Here is a 25,147-nt window from a genome sequence, read left to right on the forward strand (position 1 = left end):
GACAAAACATGGTCTAAGACTCTCCGGTTGGCCTAATGGGTTTAACATGTCTGCTGGTGACTCATGCGATGTTTGCCACGTGGCTTTTAACTTTAATTAAACCTGTTTCATTTTTAAGGGTAAAGTACACAAATGATCTCCCGAATATAAGAAATTATTTTATTGAGTCTTTCGATTATTAGAAGTTATAAAATGATCACTCAACTATTCATATATTTTAAAATAGTCCTTTTTCATTAATAAAATAATGACAGTCCGAGCTGGATGCTAACCCGCTGATTGAAATGACAAAATTATATTTTAATGATGTCTATTGGTACCGTTGTTGCTTTCAAGTACTGGTTCGACATAATAATATTTCAAGCACCGACTCGATGACATAATGTAAATAGAGAGTCGGTCCATAAAATACAGATCAAATAGTTCTACGATCAGATTTTATCATATTTCAATCAGTAGCTCACGTCAATCTCAGACTACTCTCAATTTTTTACAAAAAGTGACAAGTTTAGAACATAGAATATTCATGTAACTATTTTATAACATTCAATAGCCATGGGACTAAACAAAAACATCACCTTATAGTTAAATGACTATTTTATAACTTTAATAATAAAAATCTCAATAAAATAATATCATATAATCAAAAAACCATTTATGTACTTTATCCTTTTTATAATTGTGGGACCAAGTAAAAAATTAGCTTTTCTTTACAATTTAATGAAATTAAAATGAAGTCTTGGTTGAACAGACAGATCATCAACAAAATGAAACTGTGGGGACCAAAAGGACCAAAAACCTAAGTTTATAATTATGATCCCAATAATTCCACCACGTCGTTTTTGAATTATTTAGACCCATCATTGAAGCCATATCCAGATCGTATTTTGTTTAAAAGCAAAAAATAAATAAAAATAAATAATTTTATTTATTTTCAAGAAAAAGAAAGTATAGTTTATTTTTTTCAAAGAGTATTTTTTTATTTTTTGGTTGATTAAATATAAAATAATTATTTTTAAAATGAAATGTTTTGATGATTGTTGTTAACAATTCCACATTTTTATTTCGAAATCTGAATTTTGAAGATTTTGTAGGATAATTTTGATAATATTTCAAAAACAGAACAATTTGGATAAGGTTAGCCTTCAATTGCCGCAAGGGTCGGATTTTTCTCCATCGTTGATCTTTATAATCTATTTCAGGTTCGACTTACACGTGTCTGATCACAAATGGTGCTCGAGGTTCGTGCTTATCTGCCAGCCTAATTTTTTTTTTTTTTTAACACAAATGGATGAAATAGAAAGTTTGGGATTAAAAAAATTAGATAATAATTTATTTGATAATTGTATAAAGATTTTTTATATATTTTATATATTCTAATCTCAAACTATAAAATTTTAAAATTCTAAACCCTAACTTTAAATTCAAAAGTATATATTTTATCGTAAAATAATTAATAACTCTCTACCACCTAAGTTGTAGGTCTCAATCAATCAATTTTATAAAAAAAAAATTAAAACAATCTATGTACCATATATTTTTTTTATAAAATTATCATACGTGAAAATAATGAAAAACATAAATATATTAAATTTTTATACAAAATAACTCAGTAATATATCAAAATTTATATGATTGTATAATATATTATATACACTTACAATAAAATATAGTCAACATATAGTTTTAGTATCTAACTTTGGTTTCAATGTTTAATTTATTATTTGAATTTTTTAATTAATTAGATACTTAAATTTGATTTTTAATTGAAATAAAAAATATGAAATCAACTTTTTAGTTCAAATTGGTGTATATGTTTTTTTATTCGATTAGATACATGAACTTCATTTTTAGATTTAAATTGAATTATTTCAAATTAGATCTATTCTAATTGGAAAAATAAATAAAATGGACTAATTTTGAAATTTGGTAAAATATCAAAAATGTTATTTTAAATATAACAATTAATTGGATAAAATTATAAATGCTAAATTGAAAAAAAACATATATCAATTTAAATAAAAAATCTAAATTTAAAATATATAATTAAATAATCAAAACACAAATAAAAAAACTAAATTTAATTACTTAACCATACTTTAAATCAAATATAAAAATATATATTTAAAAAATACATATACATGATAAGATAGACAAGTGATAATAAATATCTACAAATAATGATTAAGCTGATGGTTATTTGTTTATTTTTTTAATTGTGTTTAATATTTTATTCTTATTAAATTAAAGAAATTACATCAATAAACTGAATCAATGTCACTGCTGAATCACCCTTTTACAAATTTCTAATACAATAAAGTAAATCTTTGTGTAGTGTGGGCCCAAAGTTGTGGTAAAAATGGAGCCAAGTTAAAATTGCAAAAATCAAAAGAAAACAAGCTGCCAAGTGGACAAAAACTCAGACATAATTGCAACTTGCTGAAGCAAATCAGCAATGGTATAGTTTTAATTTTTTAATTTTTTATTTGTATATATCCACACTCAAAATTTCTGGACTAGATTTATAAAATCATCTTAATCTTTGTTTTTCTATAGGATCCATTCTCATACTTGTTTATTAAATTCAAAAAATAAAATATCAATTTATATATATATATATATATTGGGTACAAAAAAGTTTAGGTAAGGGGTGACTCCCTCAGTCCAGGGCATACTTAAGATCCAATTGAGATTTACATAAGAATTTACAAATTGCCCACAAAAAGTGATGGTCGTAAGATTCGAAATTGAACTTACAAACTTAAATTCATGAATCCTAACCACTTGTTTCAACACTCGTTAGTTTAAAGTAGGGGTCAATTTTTATATAATATTCAAAATTATCTATAATTTTCCAAATTCTTAAAATAAAAATAATATCACTTTTTTTAACAGATCACTTAAATACGTCTAAATTCACGATTTCTAAAAATATGATTAAAGTTTTAGCAATTTGAAAATTATTCGGAAAAAATAAAATAAAAAGTATGAAAATGATGGAATTAAAAGGGCATGTGAAAAAAAAATCCCTTGGTCCATGGGAGAGAGGCTCAATCATTTATAGCCAAAAGTCCAACTTTTATAATTATTTCCACACATTTATTTGACAAAAAAAACCCTTTTCCTCATCACACCACAATAATTCCTATTATTTTTTTCATCTTTGATACTTACTCCACATAAAAATAAATGAATTATTGGGATCTAATCTATTAAATTCTTCTTATTTTATGATTTATTAGATTTCTCCAAGATTTGGGAGTTAAAATAGGATTAAAGAAATCTACATTTTTTTAATTGAATAGCCATTCTTAATGAGTAGAATTATCCAAATAAATAAATAAAATACCTTGTTACCCTTAAATATAATTTTGTTTATGTAATTTTAATTTGTTATTGTGCATAGATAAGACTGATCTATTAGGGTTAAATCCAAGAATTTGACACTAGATCTATTTAACATACCAAGTATTTTTAATAACTGAATATTAATATCACCAACTAGAACCACTATAAATACTCTTCAGTCACGACGAGACATACTTGCCTCCGTCAACAAATATACAGAGACATAATATATATATATATATATAAAGATAAATTTATTAAGTTCGAAGTTGAATTATATTAAATTTGATATTATATTTAATATCATAGTTGCTTAGAAGTTATAAATAGAATTTTTTTAATTATTTTTTTAATTGAATGGATAAATCATGTGAATAAAAATATAAAATTGAATCACATAAAAAAGGGTAGGCGAAGGTAAATTAATTGAGATACTAGAAAAGAAAATAAGAAACTCGACTTTAGTTTACAAAATATTGTTACCTTATAGATGTGGTAAGACAAATGTAACGCAGACGTTTAAGGTGCATGATGATGAAGTAAGAGCCATTTCCAATATTTCCGAGTTCCCAGCTTTATGTAAACACTAACTAACAACAACCCATTTCTCAATCCAAAACTGCCATCAAAATCTCCATTAATTCTTTTTCTTGTCTCCCCAAAGTTTTCTGTTCCGCAATGGAGGATGATTCGAGCCATTTGGTAAAACCAGAAACTCCCAACACCGCCATGGAAGCTGAAACTGTAGTTCACGAAGAAGAAAGAGACCCCGAAAGCAACTATCTGAATCAGCCGCTTTTGAAGAGAAACAGAACCCTTTCTACCAGTCCATTAGCCTTGGTTGGAGCCACTGTTTCCCATATAGAAAGCTTGGATTATGAGTAATGATCTTTAAAACAAATACTTTTTCTTTTCTTTTCTTTTTTCATGTTGAGTTTTGATTGAGTTCCTTGATCTTTGATTTGGTTGATGCAGGATCAATGAGAATGATCTTTTCAAGCATGATTGGAGAAGCAGATCCAGAGTACAAGTTCTTCAATACATATTCTTGAAATGGTTACTGGCTTTCCTTGTTGGATTACTGACCGGATTGATTGCCACTGTCATCAATCTCGCTATTGAGAACATTGCTGGCTACAAGCTTCTTGCCATTGTCGGTTTCATCGAGGAGGAAAGGTAAAAGCTTTCTTATTCTCATTCCTTTGCTTGAGGACGAAGATAAAGTTCAAAAGCAAAGCTTTTGGCTTATGTTGAAGAGAATCTGAATTGGATTTTGATATTGAGTAATTGAATTGTTGCAGGTACTTATCTGGTCTAGTTTTTTTCACCGGCGTCAATTTTTTATTGACCTTGAGTGCTGCAGTTTTGTGTGTGTTCTTCGCCCCGACGCAGCTGGTCCCGGAATTCCCGAAATCAAGGCTTATCTCAATGGAGTCGACACTCCAAACATGTTTGGTGCTACAACATTGCTTGTCAAGGTTGGTTAGCTTTCAATTTATGTGCCTGGTCAAAGCTTGATCCAACTCTTTGTTTTTCCCCATGTCCGATATCGGTATCGGACATATATTCGTACATGGATGCATGGCTAATTGCTATTCTCTGAATCCGAGTGCCATAGGTTTAAATCATACTGCTGGAAATTTACTTGCAGTAAGTAGGATTAATATGAGGCAAGGACTTTTGTTATGGTTGGCACCAGGGTACACACATCAGGGGGTTGATTTCGAGTTTTCACCTTTTCGGCCTGTATTTCGATACTAAAAATGAAGCTTGGACTTAATATCTGCCTTTCAGTTTTAATATTCAATAGAAATATGAGTAGTAGAGGTTGATTGGATTCGGAATTCGGTCGATGATCCAGTTCGATATTTGAAGACATGTTTGAGAGTTCTCTCCAGTTGCAGTGATTTTATTCTTGTGTTGATTTGTCCGAAAAGTTCCTTTATTTTAAAAATGGATCCGATTGACAATGAAGACAAGAACATAAACAAACAAGCTGCTACATAAAGCATGAGACAATTTTCACTTTGTTTTGTTTATTATAAATTGCAATGCTGATGAATTTTCAATAATTGTAGATTGTTGGCAGCATTGGGGCAGTTTCTGCTGGTCTAGATCTGGGGAAAGAAGGGCCTTTAGTGCACATTGCGAGTTGCATCGCTTCTTTACTAGCGCAGGGCGGACCCGACAACTACCGTCTTAAGTGGCGTTGGCTTCGTTACTTCAACAACGATCGCGACCGCAGGGATATTATCACCTGTGGTTCTTCGTCGGGTGTTTGTGCAGCTTTCCGTGCTCCAGTGGGAGGCGTTCTATTCGCTCTTGAAGAGGTTGCAACATGGTGGAGGAGTGCCCTTCTGTGGAGAACTTTCTGTAGTACGGCGGTTGTGGTGGTGGTGCTTAGGGCATTCATCGAAATCTGCAATTCGGGGAAATGTGGCCTTTTCGGAACAGGAGGGTTGATCATATTTGATGTTAGTGATGTTAAAGTGAGCTACCATGCCATGGATTTAATCCCCGTGATAATCATTGGAATTATTGGAGGACTTTTGGGAAGCTTATACAATCATGTTCTCTATAAGGTCCTTAGGCTCTACAATCTCGTTAACCAGTAAGTTAATGAGCAAATTCGAAACTGATAATCCGATCTTCGTTCTTGGTAACCAATGACATATTATGTTCGTTTTGTTGCAGGAAAGGGAAACTACATAAACTACTTCTAGCTCTCGGCGTCTCCCTCTTTACCTCGGTTTGCCAATATTGTCTCCCATTTCTTGCTCAATGCAGACCTTGTGACCCCTCTTTTTTGGAAGCTTGTCCTACGAATGATCGGGCCGGGAACTTCAAGCAGTTCAACTGTCCAGCTGGTCACTACAATGATCTAGCTACCCTCCTCCTTACTACGAACGACGATGCTGTTCGAAACATTTTCTCTAGCAACACCTCTTCAGAATTCCAGCATACCTCATTATTGATCTTTTTTGCACTCTATTGCATCCTGGGACTCATTACTTTTGGCATTGCAGTTCCTTCTGGTCTCTTCCTCCCTATCATCCTCATGGGCTCGGGTTACGGTCGACTTCTCGGTATGCTCATGGGATCGTACACAAATTTAGATCAAGGCCTTTATGCTGTTCTCGGTGCAGCCTCTCTAATGTCCGGCTCGATGAGAATGACGGTTTCGCTTTGTGTGATCTTCCTCGAACTCACAAACAACCTTCTTTTGCTACCAATAACAATGATAGTCCTTCTGATTGCGAAAACCGTTGGGGACAGTTTCAACCCAAGCATCTATGAGATTATACTTGAACTTAAAGGCCTTCCTTTCCTGGATGCAAATCCTGAACCCTGGATGCGTAATTTCACTGTCGGTGAACTCGCTGATGCCAAGCCACCGGTGGTCACTCTTTGCGGGATCGAAAAGGTGTCCCATATCATCGATGTATTGAAAAACACTACGCATAACGCATTCCCCATTGTTGATGAGGATGTACCGGTGCCAGGTACTGTGGCCACTGGTGCAACAGAACTGCATGGATTGATCCTCAGAGCTCACCTGGTACAAGCCCTGAAGAAAAAGTGGTTCCTAACCGAGAAACGGAGAACCGAGGACTGGGAAGTGAGGGAGAAATTCAACTGGGTTGAGTTATCCGAAAGGGAACTGAAAATCGAGCAGGTGGGCGTGACAGCTCAAGAAATGGAAATGTATGTCGATTTACATCCCCTCACCAATACAACACCTTACACGGTTGTGGAAAGCATGTCAGTGGCTAAAGCCATGGTTCTATTCCGACAAGTCGGACTCCGGCATATGCTCATCGTGCCGAAATATCAAGGCGCAGGGGTGAGTTTACGTTTTACCAACCTTATAGAATCTGCTTATTACGCCATTTTTGTAACGAGTTGCATGGTTCATCTGCAGGTACCTGCTGTTGTTGGGATCCTGACAAGACAGGACTTGAGGGCATACAACATTTTGACTGCCTTTCCTCATCTGGCAAGTCACAAAGAGCAAGGAAAACATAATTAATTAATTAATGTATCATTATTAAAGGGAAAAAAAGGCTAATTTGATTGAAGTGTGAACCACACATCTCCATTTGTTTTTTTTTTTCCTTCTAAGTTTTGCAGTTTACCTTTCCATAGCAGAGAAACAGCGACCATGTATTCTTTTTATATTAAATTCCAGTAAAGATCCCAGGAATATATTATATAGAATTTGTTTATGTTTACATCTCGCCATTCAATTTCAAAATTATTTTAAAAATTCTAAATGATTAACGAGAATTAAATAGGCAATCATTTTTTATTATTAAATGATTTTGAAATTATATGAATACACATTTTTTATGGTAGAAAGTAGAAACTGAGTGGAGATCTGAAAACTAAAGTTCCCATCAATTTAACAGCTTCAAAGAACAATTATCAGCAGGATTTGTCATAATCAACTGCATATAATTGGTATTCATATGGCTTTTCAGTTTTTGAACAAACTCCAAGGACTTCACTTTGTCCCAGTATTCTTCAATCCGAGCTAAAATATTCGAGCAATTACGGTAGCATGAAACCAAAATAAAAGATCTCGGGATCGTTGCGACTTCTTTCAAGATGCTTGATGAAGTACAATGATCCGAGCCGGGTAAGCTAATCGCATGTATATGTTTTAGAATATTACTTGTTCAAGCAACTGGTCCGTCTGATACTGGTATTGCAACTTGCAGACCATGGTGGATTAGTCATTGATGCCAAAGTACCGATTGCCAAACTCACCCAAGCCTGGTATAACACAATACTCCTCATTTAGTTCAACGTCGATTTCTGAAGTAACAATTTTAAGCGATGGGAACCGTTTACAAACACATTGAATTCCTTCAGGTGCCTGTGGATAAACGAAAATTAGGACCGGAACCAGTACATAAGATAGAAAGTCGAAAGGAAGGACTGGCCGATATTTTGCAGCCAACATAAACTCACAGAGATGAGGTTCAGAAATATAGTGTGAGATTGTGGAACTCCTTTTTGAATGAGTAGTTCGATGGCATGGTTAGCCGAGTAAGTCATCGAAATGATTTCCCATTGGAAAGCATAATTCAGTCGATCAAATGAAGAGAGACAAAAACTCTATATGCATTTCTGGGGACTTGAACTTGATTTGGCAACAATCCTTTTTTCAGAAATATTCAGCAATATTCTTAATTTGATAGCCAGAAGAAATTGCTTTTTATGATCTTTCTCGACTAATTCTTTCCACTCAAGCCGACTCATTAATCAAAGGAGAAAACAGACGTTGAAAAGCTTCCGGACGACCTTATTTTCCTTGGCTTACTCTTGCAAAAGTATACCAACAACGGTAGGTATGAGGAATGGATCAAGAAACAAGCTTACCTGTAGCAAGAACTGGATAAGAAGAACATGCCGCTCTGAAATATCCTTGGGAAGCTTCTCGTATATAAGCTAAGCAAAATCAAGAAAGCAGATAAATGGTTGAGAATTAATCATATGTAATACTTAACATCTTAAAGATTGCAAAGACATTACTAACCTGTTTGCCATCATCTCCTCACGGTGATTTTTCCAATTTTTATTCCTTTGCAACATGCACGTAATGCGTTTTCCATGCTTTCACCACTGTCGCAGAAATAAAGAATAGAAATATAAAAATGATAAAGGTAGATAAGTAAATATCAAAGCATTTAACAAACATCCAGATAAAGACAGGAGGAAAACCTGAAATTAGATTCGTAATATCTTTATCACATGCAATAGAAGATAGTCCAATATCCCATTTTGATTAAACAAGGTCCGCTGTCAATTAATAAAACTGACGAAACCAATACCTGGTCGAAAGCTCACCTTCGAACAATGGAAACGCCACACAACTTTTTGCAAAAATCAACTCCAGTATATACCGTTGCTGAAAAGAAATAGCAGCAAGTTTCAAAGGTATGCGAAATGTTAATTGTTTCCATGATAAAACATCTTAAAATTAACAGAATTCCATCATTCTTGTTGGACATCTCCCAGTTGTACGTTCTCAGAAAGAACTGGAAGTTTCCATAAATGACAGAAAAAACTGACACCGTTATTTGATTAAACATACCTGTGGGTGTTACCAGAGTTTCAAATCGCGATCGCATTTTTTATCATTTTTGGTTTACTGTGATTGTGGCCGTCGCGGGCTCTATTGTGGGTGTAGCGGGTAACTCGGACGGCGGTGAAACCGCTATATCACGGACGAGATCGTGGTCGCGGAACGTTTTTTGAAACCCTGGGTGTTACTACTTGCTTTTCAATGAAGGGCAAATGTCCAAGACAATACTCCACCACCTAAATCAAATTCAACAAACTATTATATGATTCATTTTAAAAACACTTGCAAAAATAAAACACGCTTTATTCGTAAGATTAAAGCAAAATGTACCAGACGAATAAGCCGATCTGAATATAAGACAAAATCATGCTTAGAAATGTCCTGGTCTCTAATCAGCGTATGCATTCCTCTAATCTGAACAGTAAGTATTACATGTGAACTTTTTTTTTAATTTCGGAAAAAGAAAAAACCAGACATAAAGCTACAAACAAGTTAAACGTTAAACTAGGAATGAGTTTGAGTATATAAGTGGGATGTCATACAAATAATTAGAAAAACTACACTTAAGGTAAATTTTCTTATTTTAATCTTTTATTTTGTTGTCTATCCAGACGTGCCAATCTTCATTACCTAGCAACAAAAAAATGGGAACTTTGACACATGAAAGATCCAGAGATGAACATAGCACAAATGAAAATTTCTATGCTTTCATTTAATGAGAAATGGCAGCAAATAGCATATATCTTTTTGAGAAAATAACCTCAGTGACCAAAAATGCCTTATAATATACGATTTTAACCAACTTTTTTTGGATTTGCCAAAATGACCAACTAAATCGCAATGCGATCGATAATTCGCAACGCGATCTCCGGTATCGCAAATCAGTTTTCAGATTCGCAACGCGATTCTGACTATCGCGTTGCGATTTTCTTAATTCGCAACGCGAATACGTAAATCGCAACGCGATTACGTAAATCGCAACGCGATTACGTAAATCACAACGAGATTCTGACTATAGCAATACTGAATTTCAAATTCGCAACTCGATTTCTGAATTCGCAACAGGTTTTAATTTTGCAACACAAATGTTTTGGGTATATAACTACGCAGCAGCAGCAACTCATAACCTAAATCCCTAAATCGCAACTCATTCCATTTCCATCTATCACTCTCTCCGGCAACATCCGTTCCTATATCCAACGACATCCTTCCTCATCCGGCAACAGGTTTTAGTTTCGCAGGTCGTTTGTTTAGTAAATTAATTTACAATAATGAAATCATCTAATGTTGATCATGTTCATGGTGTTTTACAATATATGTCTTTACCCATGAATCTTCAACTAAAACTGTCATTAAAAAAGTTAACTTATAAAATTATAATGTTACGTGTTGCAAATAAATTGAATTTAGAGCCCCTAAGTGGATTTAGGCTATTTTATCAGAGAAATGGTAAAGTTTATTTGTTAACCGACAATGAAGATGTTGAACGATTCATTGCTTACATTAGTGTTTCAAGTGATGATGTTACATTGTATGTTGTTAAACCTAGAAGTAGTGAAGTTGGGTAAGTAGCGGGTAGTAATCAACTAAGTTTTTCAACCCCAGTTTATGGTGCTCAAAATTTAATGGTTCCACCACAATTTCATCACCAATCAAATATTATTTCACCACATTTTCAATACCAAACACAATCTCAAAACCCACAATCTTTCCCTAATCCAAATCCCAATCAACTTTCAGCACCAAATTCCGGTTTTCGTATTGACCAGTTAGACGATGATGAGCCAACAGAAAAAATTGTGAGTATTAGTCAGTATTCGAAATTTGATTTGGTCAATACCCGGACTTTGATCTTGGTCAATACTCGGATTTTGATGATTTTTCAGAAGAAGAAACAGACCCTGTGTGTAATGATTTTGATATTGGTCAATACCCGAATTTTGATGATGAAACAGCCGTTGCCGAGGAAGATGTTGATGATAATGAGGAAGAAGTTACGACTGTAAATGAACATGTTGAACATTCATTCTGTAATTCATATAACACTGAAAAAGAAAAGAAAAGAAGAAATCCCCAAATAAAAGTCCCCGAAGAAAATGTCACGGGAGTATAACTGGAATATGCCAGAATTACTTCAGATACCGGAAGAAGAGTTGGTAAAGATAGCAGTTGATTGTTACACAAAAATTATTCGTATCAAGAAAGATGATTGTTTTGATACAAATGAAGACTTGAAGATAGCGTTGTATACGAAATGTGTGGAAGATGACTATCAACTAAAAGTTAACAAATCAAGCAAAGATCGTTTCGAAACAAGGTGTATGATTGACAAAAACTGTATGTGGCGTATGATTGCAAAGAGGATAAAAGATTGTGAAATGTTTCAAGTTAGGACTTTTATTGATAAACATACATGTTCAAGAACCCAAGTTTTTCCTCACCATAGACAGATAAACAAAAAGGTGTTGGGTGGTTTTCTGGCTGAGTTAATGTTTTTGAATGGTAGGGTATATCGAGGACATGAAATTATGACTGACATGAATGCTCGGTTCAAGATTAGTATCTCATATTCTCAAGCTTGGAGAGCCAAATGTTATGCCTTGGAATTGTTGAGGGAGTCGTCAGAAACATCGTTTGCCCAACTGCCGGCTTATTGTCACAATTTAAAGCTAAAAAATCCTGGGTCGGTAACTCATATCAAAACAGATAGAGATGGACGCTTTGAGTTGCTGTTTATCGCCATTGGTGCTGCGGTTAGTAAATCAATATAATTTTGTTGACTCATTTTTGTTAGTTACATGCATTTCACATTTAAATGATTATATTTCTTGTGTATATGATTTTGTAAATTCGTTCGTTTATTAATTGCATGCGCCCAGTTATTATAGTTGACGGAGCACATTTAAAAGGTCGATACCTTGGAGTAAACTTATTAGCAGTAGCCATGGATGCTAACAATGAGATACTGCCAATATCTTACGGGGTTGACAAATCTGAAACTTCTGATTCATGGACATGGTTTATGGGGCATCTTAGGGATTGCATAAGTCCTATTAATAATCTGACAATCATATCCGATAGGGCAAACTCAATTGACAACGCTGTTAGAAGGTGTTTCCCAGATGTTTTTCATGGACTTTGTGGTGTTCATTTGTATAGAAATCTAAAATCAAAGTCTGCTGGTATAAAAAATCACAAATGGACATACTGGAAGGCTGTAAAAGCTTATCGGGAAGTGGATTTTAATAAGTATATAAACTGTTTAAGACGTGTTTTGCCTCTGTGTGCTCAAACACTAGAATATGTCGGGTTTGAAAGATGGTCAAGAGTACATCAACTTGGAGCAAGATATGGTTTCATGACGTCTAATAGTGCAGAATCAATCAACGCTCTAAGTCGTCATTCCCGGAAATTACCCATTACTATGTTAATGGTTTTTTCGAGCCTCTATTCAACAGTGTACTACAAGAAAAAAAACCATGCAGGTATTATTTATTTAAATTCGTAACTTATCATATATTTTACTAAGTATTATTTATTTAAATTTACAGGAATATTGGAACATCGTGTTATACCATGGACAAAAAAAAAGATAACGAAACGTTTTGTGAAGTCAACGTCATGGAGAGTTGAACCATGTTCAAACACTTTGTTTGAAGTACTGAATAATAACTTAAATAGGCTTATCGATCTAAATGCAAAGACGTGTAGTTGTATGAAATGACAAACATCTAGTTATCCGTGTGGCCATGTTATAAAAGTTTCTCTTCATCTAAACCAAGATGATTCAAGCGCATACGCTATGGATTGCTACACTACAGAAGTATATCGACAACACAAAATGACGTTCGCAATCATCTTAATGTCTATCGCAACGCGAAAATTACTATCGCAACGCGAGAATCGCAACGCGAATATGAATATCGCAACGCGGAAATGACTATCGCAATGCGAAATGAAAATCGCAACGAGAGAATCGCAATGCGAAATGAAAATCGCAACGAGGAATCGCAAAGCGAAATGAAAATCGCAACGGGAATTTAGTTTCGCGTTGTGATTTTAGTTTCGCGTTGCGATTTTCATTTCGCATTGCGATTCATTTTTGCCTTCAACATAACAGATTGAAATCAACCATTACATTTCAATCACAAACACAAATAAGAATTATGTTCACATCAATTAAACAAATCAACTTTTACAAATCAATTAAACAATCAAAAAATAAGCAATAATTCTTATTTCCTCATCTACTATTGAATCAACTTTTGCAACCATACATCATTTTCACGCAGCTCACTTCTAAGATTAACCTGCAGAAACCAAACATTTGCTCAAACAACACTTTCTACACATCTAAAACCTACAAACAGTAAATTATTAAATTCTAGATACTTAACCAAACATTTTCAAACCAAAAGCCTATAAACTTACCAATTGTTTATTGACATTTTTATAACGCGGATGCAGGTAGGCAGCGTCTCGTATATATCGATCTAGCCATAAAATGCCGAAACCAAGTCTACTGCAGCTCTATCTCTATCGGTGGAAGGTAGATACTTTATACTTCCTGTGATCAAACGCTCCAACGCCAAGCATACGAGAGGACCAAATCCCCTCTGACTCCTTCCGTTTGTTGTGGTGCGGTCTCGTATCTGCTAACTGTAATATTGAGCTTCTTTGGCTTCTTGTTTCCAAAACGAGTCCAATAATTTATCGTATCCAAGAATTTAGCCAAATGAGAGTTATCCCTTAATAATATCTCTTAAATCAGCCAATTATATGTAATTTATCATGTTGTCATATATATTGCCTTAAGGGATGAGAGCTGAAGCTCGACGAGAAACCAATGTTTACGTTTCAAAACAGGGATAAACACCTGCAATCATAAGTAATAATTCATTCATTTGCGCACTTATTTATGAATACCTTTAAACTCAATCTAAAATAAATACTAACCTTATCAACCTCCCCATGCAGATAAAGCTTAGCTTGTCCATTGTCCAACGCAAATGATTCATCTCGTTGGTTCTTCAAGTGAACGGCGTTAAAAGACGTCGGCATAATTGTATATCGTGTATTTCTTTTATTTTTCTTAAGTTTCCTAATTATTAGAAGACATGACACCCACGTATCGATATGTTTTACAAAAAAAAAACATATATTAGTAACTTACATAAATTTTTTAAAAAAATAATCAAATTGAAATATAAGAAAAATATAAGACTTACCCCTCCATCGAAATAGCCATTGTCTTCGACCCCTAATAATACGTCCCACCAAGACCGATCAAGCAACAAATAGATATCATCGTTGAGCTTGCATATGTCAGTGAACACCTCTGGCTCCGCTCATGTAGATAAAAATCAACTGTGGTCTTAGCCCAAAGGGTGTTATCCATAATTGTGTCCGGTAGTTTTCTCCTCTCCACTTCAGATACCGGAATGGTACTGGCCGGTAACTCATACGAGAGCCAACTCTCTTCCATCATGTCCGGCACGTCAGAGGATTTCTCAAGAATCTTACATATGACGCCATGTGAATCGGGCTCTTGAATGGTAGGAGGGACCTCTTCAACGATGACAGTGGCCTCTTGAACGGTGGGAGGGGACTCTCGAGGAATGATAGGGGACTCTTCAACGATAGGAGTGGACTCTTGAGGGATGACAGGCGAGTCGGGCTTCTTCTTGCGGTGTCTTCGCACTATTGGGGTGTACAGAGACTTAATAGCACGTGCACGCCGTCTGATGCGTGAACTCCGTCGTGCAAGAAAAACCCGACGTAAAACATCTACCTTATCAGTCCGCTAAATAATTAAATACAAAAATCAGTAAATAAACAGACATGATATTTTAAAGAATTTGCAGCAACCGAATAAATTTACTTCAACCAAAAGACAAAAGAAAAGACAAATACTAACTTCACAGTGTTAAATAATAAACAGTTTAACAGTATTGACAGCAACCGAATAAATTTACTAAGCAATCTAAGTGAAATGGTTAATATAAGTGAAATTACGAGTAAATTTATCATCAAGTTAAATATGAAAAATCTTAAACTTACCTAGTTGCGTAGAGTATGAACCTCATTCTGCAACGATACTATCATCTCACGTAGAGTGGCAACCTTACCACGTAAAGTAGACACCTCCACACACCATGCACCATCGTTATCGCGTAGAATACCGATCTCCTCACACAAGGCATTGACCTTATCACGTAACTCCCTTGACTCATCCCGTAGAGGTGGAGAACAGGGAGATAGAAGTCGTGCATCTTTGCCGGTCGCCTATCATGAGGTGATGGTGAAGAAGAGACTCGATTATGTGACGGGATAAGTGATGGCTCTCGTTGTAGAGGTGTATAGTCGGGTCGATCAGGTGATAGCTCTGGGTGAGGTGATGGCTCTCGAAGTGGAGACTGCTCATCATTCGTGCCATAAAAAAAACGCTGACTAGCTTGCCACCAATCAGTGGCAAGCTCAGCCTCCGTGGGTGTCAGTCTCTGTAATGAGTGTTGGCCTCCTAAAAATATAAACTCAAACAAAGTTAAACGTCTACTATTAATAACTTGTTTATATGATAGTATTTGTGTTAACTTACATTATTTTCGCATATGGTATTAAGTCTTCCCAATCCAACAGACGTTTCCTCTTCCAAGAAATAGCCTTAGGAATATCATTTAAAGTTTTTAACGCATATGTCCGCATGTTGGGGAAAACCGAATATCCAAATCTACAAACAATATAATAAAAAACATTAGTAATTGTTAAATAATTAATTATAATTTTGAAAACATTATATAAAAATTCTTACCTTAAAAGTCCAAATAAAGCCTGGCAAAATGTATTTCTACTCATCGCCACGCAAACTTTTGCGGTCATCAAAGACAGACGACAACTTAGTCCAGGTAGCTTTCCATATATATGAACCCCATGGAAACAGATTCCATGCATTTATGTCATCTACCAATAATATTAGCTCCTGAGGAATAGGTTGTCTGGCCTCTCTGCCTAAAAAGCCGGCATACAAAAATACTAGAAGGCATACTCGGACAACATGTAAGTTCGGCTTCTCTATTGACTCATCAGAAAAAACCCGGGATAACCATGATGGGCGGGTGCTATGACGAGTGTACCGGCCTACATCATCGTGTTCGAATCGTAGACCAGTGATTAAGTAGAACTCCTTTCCGCCCAAAACAAGTATACGCCAGTGGAAAATGAAACAATATCTCTTCCTTACCACGTAGTATACTGTCGGGTAGATCGCTAGTCATGGTCTGAAACCAAAATAGGTCAAATTAACATCTCCACCCGGATGCTGTACTCTCAGCCATGGCCCGAAACAGTTTCCTCAAATAATTTTCTTTGTGCAGGTGAAAGCTTCGAAGCAATTGTAGTGGCTAAGCTAACTTTATTCCTTAATATCAATGAAGCCGAAAAAAATTTCTACAAAAACAATAAACATACCAAGTTAGATATACCAAAAACTACACTGTGAAGATACATCAAAAACAATAAACATAAAGAGTAATAGTTTATTCTTGAAACTAAAATTTGCAACACGAGAATACGTAAATCGTAATGCGTATCCGTAAATTTTTTGTATATCTTCACAGTATAGTTTTTAGTATATCTAACTTGGTATGTTTATTGTTTTTGTAGAAAATTTTTTCGGCTTCATTGACATTAAGGAAAATTGTTTGAGGAAACCTGTTTCGGGCCATGGCTGAGAGTACAGCATCCGGGTGGAGATGTTAATTTGACCCATTTGTGGCTTCAGACTATGACTAACGATCTACCCGACAATATACAATTTGGTGAGGAAGAGATATGGTTTTATTTTCCACCGCCGTATACTTGTTTTGGGCGGAAGGAGTTCTGCTTAATCACTGGTCTACGATTCGGACACGATGATATAGGCCGGTACACTCATCATAGCACCCGCCCATCATGGTTATCCCGGGTTTTTCCTGATGAGTCAATAGAGAAGCCGAACTTACACGTCGACGACCTGAAGAAATTATTTAATAAGAAAGATGGTTTTACTCGGATGAATGACGTCGATTTGTCTGAGTATGCCTTCTAGTACTTTTGTATGCTGGTTTTTTAAGCAGAGAGGCCAGACAACCTATTCCTCAGGAGCTAATATTATTGGTAGATGACCTAAATGCATGTAATCTATTTCCGTGGGGTTTGTATATATGGAAAGCTACCTGGACTAAGTTGTCGTCTGCCTTTGATGACCGCAAAAGTTTGCGTGGCGATAGGTCGAAATACATTTTGTCAGGCTTTGTTTGGGCTTTTAAGGTAAGAATTTCTATATAATGTTTTCAAAATTATAATTAATTATTTAACAATTACTAATGTTTGTTATTATATTGTTTGTAGATTTGGATATTCGAGGCTTTCCCCAGCATGCGGATATATGCATTAAAAACTTCAAATGATATTCCTAGGGCTATTTCCTGGAAGAGGAAACGTCTGTTGGATTGAGAAGACATAATACAATATGCAACAATAAATAATGTAAGTTAACACAAATACTATCATATATAAACAAGTTATTAATAGTAGACGTTTAACTTTGTTTGAGTTTTTATATTTTTAGGAGGCCAACACTCAATTACAGAGACTGACACCCACGGAGGCTAAGCTTGCCACTGATTAGTGGCAAGCTAGTTAACGTTTTTTTGATGGCACGAATGATGAACAACCTCCACTTCGAGAGCCATCACCTGATCGACCTGACTATACACCTCTACAACGAGAGCCATCACCTATCCCGTCACATCATCGAGCATCTTCTCCACCATCACCTCATGATAGGCGACCGGCAAAGATGCCACGACTTCTATCTCCCTGTTCTCCACCTCCATTGGATGAGTCAAGGGAGTTACGTGATGAGGTCAATGCCTTGCGTGAGGAGATCGGTACTCTACGCGATAACGATGGTGCATGGCGTGTGGAGGTGTCTACTTTACGTGGTGAGGTTGTCGCTATACGTGAGATGGTAGTATCGTTGCAGAATGAGGTTAATACTCTACGCAACGAGGTAAATTTAAGATTTTCCATATTTAACTTGATGATAAATTTACTCGTAATTTCACTTAGATTAACCATTTCACTTAAATTGCTTAGTAAATTATTCGGTTGCTGCAATACTACTAAACTGTTTTTCTTTAACACTGTGAAGTTAGTATTTGTCTTTTCTTTGTCTTTTGGTTGAAGTAAATTTATTCGGTTGCTGCCAATTCTTTAAAAATCATGTCTGTTTATTTATTGATTTTTGTATTTAATTATTAGCGGCCCGATAAGGTGGATGCTTTACGTCGGGTTTTTCTTGCACGACGGAGTTCACGCATCAGACGGCGTGCACGTGCTATTAAGTCTCCGTACACACCAATAGTGCGAAGACACCGCAAGAAGAAACCCGACTCGCCTGTCATCCCTCAAGAGTCCACTCCTATCGTTGAAGAAGCCCCTATCATTCCTCGAGAGCCCCCTCCCACCGTTCAAGAGGCCACTGTCGTCGTTGAAGAGGTCCCTCCCACCATTCAAGAGCCCGATTCACATTGCGTCATATGTAAGATTCTTGAGAAACCCTCTGACGTGCCGGATATGATGGATGAGAGTTGGCTCTCGTATGAGTTACCGGCCAGTACCATTCCGGTATCTAAAGTGGAGAGAGACAACTACGGACACAATTCTGGATAACACCCTTTGGGCTAAGACCGCAGTTGATTTTATCTACATGAGCGGAGCCAGGGGTTTCACTGACATATGGAAGCTCAACTGATATCTATTTGTTGCTTGATCAGTCTTGGTGGGCGTATTATAGGGGTCGAAGACAATGACTATTTCGATGGAGGGGTAGTCTTATATTTTTCTTATATTTCAATTTGATTATTTTTTTAAATTTAGTAAGTCACTAATATATTTTTTTTTTGTAAAACAGCATATCGATGCGTGTGTGTCAAGTCTCTAATAATTAGGAAACTTAAGAAAAATAAAGAAATACACGATATACAATTATGCGACGTCTTTTACGCCGTATGAAGATCAACGAGATATCATTTGTTGCTGACAGTCTTGGTGGGGCGTATTATTAGGGTTTAAGACAATGGCTATTTATGGAGGGGTAAGTCTTATATTTTTCTTATATTTCAATTTGATTATTTTTTTAAATTTATGTAAGTCACTAATATATGTATTTTTTTGTAAAACAGCATATCGATGCGTGTGTGTCAAGTCTTCTAATAATTAGGAAACTTAAGAAAAATAAAAGAAATACACGATATACAATTATGCCGACGTCTTTTAACGCCGTTCACTTGAAGAATCAACGAGATGAATCATTTGCGTTGGGCAATTGACAAGCTAATCTTTATCCTGCATGGTGGGAGGTCGATAAGGTTAATATTTATTTTAGATTGAGTTTAAAGGTATTCATAAATAAATGCGCAAATGAATGAATTATTACTTATGATTGCAGGTGTTTATCCCTGTTTTGGAACGTAAACATTGACTTCTCGTCGAGCTTCAGCTCCTATCCCTTAAGGCAATAGTATATGACAACATGATAAATTACATATCATTGACTGATTTAAGAGATATTATTAAGGGATGAAGCTCTCATTTGGCTAAATTCTTGGATGCGATAAATTATTGGACTCGTTCTGGAAACAAGAAGCTAAAGAAGCTCAATATTACAGTTAGCAGAGACGAGACCGCACCACAACAAACGGAATGAGCCAGAGGGGATTTTGGTCCTCTCGTATGCTTGGCGTTGGAGCGTTTTATCACAGGAAGTATAAAGTATCTACCTCCCACCGATAGAGATAGAGCTGCAGTAGGCTTGTGGTTTCAGCATTATATGACTAGATCGATATATACGAGACGCTGCCTACCTGCATCCGCTTTATAAAAATGTTCATAAACAATTAGTAAGTTTATTGACTTTTAGTTTGAAAATGTTTGGTTAAGTACCTAAAATTCAATAATTTATTGTTTGTAGGTTTTAGATGTGTAGAAAGTGTTGTTTGAGCAAATGTTTGGTTTCTGCAGGTTAATCTCAGAAGTGAACTGCGTGAAAATGATGTATGAGTGCAAAAGTTGATTCAATAGTAGATGAGGAAATAAGAATTATTGCTTATTTTTTTATTGTTTAATTGATTTGTAAAAAATGATTTGTAAAAGTTGATTTGTTTAATTGATGTGAGCATAATTCTTATTTGTGCTTGTTTAATTGATTGAAATGTAATGATTGATTTTGTTGATTTCAATCTGCTATGTTGAAGGCAAAAATGACTATCGCAATGCGAAATGAAAATCGCAACTTCCTCCTCATTATCATCATCTTTCTCGGCAACGGCTGTTTCATCATCAAAGTTCGGGTATTGACAAATATCAAAATCATTACACGCAGAGTTTGTTTATTCTTCTGAAAAATCATCAAAATCCGAGTATTGACCAAGATCAAAGTCCGAGTATTGACCAAGATCAAATTTCGAATACTGACTAGTACTCACAATTTTTTCTGTTGGCTCATCATCGTCTAACTGGTTAATACGAAAACCGGAATTTGGTGCTGAAAGTTGATTGGGATTTGAATTAGGGAAAAGTTGTGAGTTTTGAGATTGTGTTTGATATTGAAAATGTGGTGAAATAATATTTGCTTGGTGATGAAATTGTGGTGGAACCATTAATTTTGAGCACCATAAACTGGGGTTGAAAAACTTAATTGATTACTACCCGCTACTGACCTAACTTCACTACTTCTAGGTTTAACAATACAATGTAACATCATCACTTGAAACACTAATGTAAGCAAATCGTTTAATTTCATTTGTAACACGATTTGTAACACGAACAATTAAGTTTAATTTTTTAATTTTTTAATGACAGTTTTAGTTGAAGATTCATGGGTAATATGAAAATACCATGAACATTCTCCCATTACTCTCCAAAACACAAATCTATCTAAACATGATCAACATTAGATGATTTCATTATTGTAAATTAATTTACTAAACAAACGAGCTGCGAAATTAAAATCTATTGTCGGATGGGGAAGAATGTCGTTGGATATAGGAACGGATGTCGCCGGAGAGAGTGATAGATGGAGATGGAATGAGTTGCGATATAGGGATTTAGGTTATGAGTTGCTGCTGCTGCGTAGTTATACCCAAAACATTTGTGTTGCGAAATTAAAACCTGTTGCGAATTCAGAATCGAATTGCGAATTTAAAATTCAGTATTGCGATGGTAATAATTGCGATTTAGTTGGTCATTTTGGCAAATCCAAAAAAAATTGATTAAAATCGTATATTATAAGACTTTTTTGGTCACTGAGGTTATTTTCTCTATCTTTTTTTGATAGAAGTAGAAGGCCTCATTAAAACCTCCCTCATAGTCCCATTCCCGAAGGAAGAACCGAGTAGCGGAAGGAGGAAAAGAGTACCTCGGTATATTAAAAATAAACAGGTTACATAAGAATTAAAATTACACCAAATACATCTGTTACTCTACATGATGAAAAAAGTTATAGCAGAAAAATTATAGAGATAGACCGTGAGACATACCTGAAATGTGGACTGAATTACATTAACATTGGGATATATTTTGCAGAGATCATGCTGACCTAGCTTAGTGCGGATATGTTGCACAATTAAATCAATAGCAACATGATTACCACCTCCTCGAGGGATAATGACATCAGCATACTTCTTGGATGGAAGCACAAAATCATCAAATTCAGGCTTGACAAACTTTGCATACTGCAGAAATAACACAGTATTGCAATGTGATTATCAAAATGCTTGAAAAAACTAAGTAAAAGCAAAATTGTTAACCCCAGGGATTTATACTCTTTCAGGAATATTTTCTCAAAGTATTAAATTAGAAAGCAAATCGTAGTATAGACAGGCTTACTTGTTCAAGAACAGAATTTACGTCTCTCCCCCTCTCAACTGTGTCTCATCTTATTGTACGAGCAAGCCTCACATCAGCATCTACAACACATTGCCAAATAAATTAGTGAGCATTACAACCCATGAGAGCAAGAAAGAAGAAAACATGGTCAGAGTTAAAAAAAAAAAGGAAACAGATACACTAAAGGAAATACAAGCTCAAGTTACACACAAACGCAAGCAAACTCATGCAACTAGTCTAAGTGCAACCAGCTATAATATTCTTAGAGTAATTTGTTTGTGACATTCCCCCAGGATCGAAGAACCCAAAATTAAAATTTCTAAAACTGATTTGATTTCGGTTGGCTTTCAGAAAACAACTGTAGCTAAGAATTCCTCTTTTGCTGGCTGGAAGTTCATAGTCTATTTAAAACTTAAAGCTGTCTATAGTGAGTATTAATTCACAATTTGACCTTGAGCACGTTTTATACATGGTTTCCAAACATAATCCTTTTCTGGATATACATTTAATTATATTTTGTTCTATCAATCTTATATTTCATGTGATTGAAACTTGGTCATGATTTTTGTTTTTAGCGGTTGGTAACAGTTGCAAGTTGTTTAACCTTGACAGCTACGCATGATTATAGATTTTGAGTAACGGAATGTGAATGTACCAATGTCTAATTCAATCACTGGAGATGCTATGGTGGTAAGAATTAGATAAAAGAAGTCAAACATGCGTCAACAAAGATCTTCATATTCATAAGGTTCCTGACACGCTGGTCATGGAAAACAAGAATTCCTTCCAAAATTATGACATCAGAAGCATTCACTGACAATGTATTAAACACGGACAGATTCTAATAAGTTTGCAAAATGACATCTATTGAATTCTCATCAAGGAATTTTCATAAATATTCTGCAAATAGGTAAAGAACTGAATAACTGAAAGGAGAAGGAAAATGCATAATACACGTGCCTGAAACAATGATCATTAGTTCTTAACTGAATTCAAGGAGCTTGTCCTAGAATTATTAAACAAAGTTCACCAACAACGAACTAATTAACTGTAGGAAGCTATCAGAAGATCGACGATGAAGCTTAAAATCATAAATTGGGACTTGAACGGATTGCCCACTTTTAAGCTTCTGAACACAATCCAGAAGCTGTTCGGTATCAAATGCATCTATACAAACAAAGAAAATGATGCACAATAAAAAAATGTCATTGAATATAACATGAGACAACAATTTCAGCAAACAATATCAAATTTACATACCAGGATGATCAAATTATACTCGTGAACACGTATAACTCTTCAGAATTTAAACCACGAAAAGGAATCCTGCATTCATAGAAAATATTAAAATAAAGGTGAGCTAAAAGTTCAATAAATTTCAGGTAATCACAGCAACAAATTAACTTGAATCTGAACCTGATTACTAGAACAACGCGGTGATCGTGAAGCTGTTGGATGATCATGTCACAAACTGTCGTTTTACCAGAAGCTGTGCCTACTGAAACCCCTGCTTATTTACCCGAAAATGTAAAAAAACGTTATTATTTTAAAGAAAAAACATCTTTCTTTTTATTTAATTTTAAGAAATGGAAGAAAATTAGAGGCGGGCAAACAAAACAGCAGATCTACTGAGTTTCTCAAAATAAAAAAGAAAATAAAAGGCGCGAAATTCAGCTACTTGTGGGAAAATGATTTTGAAGGAGCTAAAGAAGAATAGTTTTCTTTTCTTTGTTTGCTTAAAAAAGAAGTGAGGACTACCGATAACGAAAGGTTGACGAGGAGCGTTGGTGTCGGAGAAGGCGGGAGAGGAAGCAGAGGTGGCGGTCGGATTACGGAGGACGGAGAAGTGAGGCCCCGATGCCTTCTCCATAACGCAATCTATGGAGATCGTCTCCTCCGGCAACTTTAAAATAATTGCTTATAGAAATCGAAACTGGAAAAGAGAGAAGACATTTCAACTCAACAGTTGAAATCCCATCATTCGGGCATTTTCAGTAATATTTTATTATTAATAGTAATTTTTTTTAAGATATTATCAGAAATATCATTATCTACCTTTATTTAAGGTATTATTAGATTATCAGTATTTTAGATTAAAATGTTTAATTTTTTAAAAATTATTATTCTTTTTTCGTTGAATAATAAAAATCTATAAATGTTAAATTATAAATTTATCCTTATATTATTTTAAATTTACAAAAAAAAAATCTATAATTAAAATTTTATTTAATTTTATATGAAGTCTAGAGAGTTAAAATAAAATTTTACCATTTCATTAAATCTTTTTATATTTTTAATTTTATAAAAAATATATATATATAAATTTTATGAATTTAAATTTTTTAAAGAAAATATAAATATTTTCAACTTGTTAAAAAACAAATATATAATTAGGACAATTTCGTTAAATATACATTCTAATAATTTTTTTTTAATCAAACACAATAATCTTACATTTCTGTTAAATCATTCAAACATAAAATATAATATTTCTAGTAATTTTATTTCCTGATAATCTTACATTCCGTGAACCAAACGCACCCTAAAGACGCTGCGCTCCGCTTACTCCATTTTTCTTTCACAGTCAAAAGGCTGCAAATTTTTTAAAGATTTTTTTCTTTTAATTGAAATTTCATTTTTTTTAGTTATTTTAATTTAGGTTAAATTATATTCTATATCATTAAATTAAGCAATCTATCGTTTATATTATTAAATTTTTAATATTTTAATAATATGATTGAATTTAAATTTTATTTCAATTATATTAATGAATCGTTA

The 25,147-nt window shown here is 34.7% G+C and overlaps 2 pseudogenes; one reads left to right on the top strand and one right to left on the bottom strand.

Annotated features, from left to right (window-relative positions):
• The first annotated feature begins 3,893 nt into the window (after positions 1 to 3,893).
• LOC120122847 lies at positions 3,894 to 7,402 on the top strand (annotated as a pseudogene).
• A 446-nt stretch (positions 7,403 to 7,848) lies between these two features.
• Positions 7,849 to 24,239, bottom strand: LOC120123039 (annotated as a pseudogene).
• Between the last annotated feature and the right edge of the window lie 908 nt (positions 24,240 to 25,147).

This window comes from Hibiscus syriacus, unplaced genomic scaffold (assembly GCF_006381635.1).
Source record: "Hibiscus syriacus cultivar Baekdansim isolate YM2019G1 unplaced genomic scaffold, ASM638163v2 tig00110388_pilon, whole genome shotgun sequence".
Classification (NCBI taxonomy): domain Eukaryota; kingdom Viridiplantae; phylum Streptophyta; class Magnoliopsida; order Malvales; family Malvaceae; genus Hibiscus; species Hibiscus syriacus.